Source organism: Carlito syrichta, unplaced genomic scaffold, assembly GCF_000164805.1.
Source record: "Carlito syrichta isolate Samal-C Ts95f unplaced genomic scaffold, Tarsius_syrichta-2.0.1 Scaffold263284, whole genome shotgun sequence".
Taxonomy (NCBI): domain Eukaryota; kingdom Metazoa; phylum Chordata; class Mammalia; order Primates; family Tarsiidae; genus Carlito; species Carlito syrichta.
The window spans coordinates 1-710 of NW_007207380.1; positions in this window are offsets into that span (position 1 = coordinate 1).

Sequence of the window (710 nt, forward strand, 5' to 3'; positions counted from 1 at the left end):
CGAGAGTTCCATCTTTTTCAATCGCCTGGAATACCTTCAGTAGGATTGGTATTAACTCCGCCTTAAATGTCTTGTAGAATTCTGCTGGAAAGCCATCTGGACCAGGGCTTTTTCTTGTAGCAAGTTTTCTTATTACATAGTCGATTTCCTTGATTGTTATTGGTCTATTTAGGGTCTCAATTTCTTCTTGTTCCAACCTAGGTAGGTTGTGTGATGTCAGAAAGTCCTCCATTTCCTTAAGGTTTTCAAGTTTGTTTCCATACAAGTGTATGTAGTAGTCTCTAATGATCTTTTGTATTTCTTCAGGGTCGGATGTGACTTCATCTTTTATGTTTCTGATTGTGCTTATTTGGTTTTTTTTGTCTTGGTCAGTCTAGCTAGAGAACCATCGATCTTGTTTATCCTTTCGAAGAACCAGCTTTTTGTTTCATTGATTTTTTTGTATTATTTTTTTGTGTTCTATGTCCTGGATTAGGGCTTTTATTTTGGTGATCTGGATTCTTCTGCTGAAATTAGGGTTTTTGTGGTCTTGCTTTTCCAGCTTCTTTAGGTGGCTTGTTAGGTTGTGAATTTCTGTTCCTTCCATTTTCTTCATGTGTGTTTGTAGGGATATAAATTCCCCTCTTACTACAGCTTTCAGGCATCCCAGAGATTTTGGTAAGATGTTTCTTCATTTTCATTTGTTCCAAGGTATCTTTTGATCTCTGTTT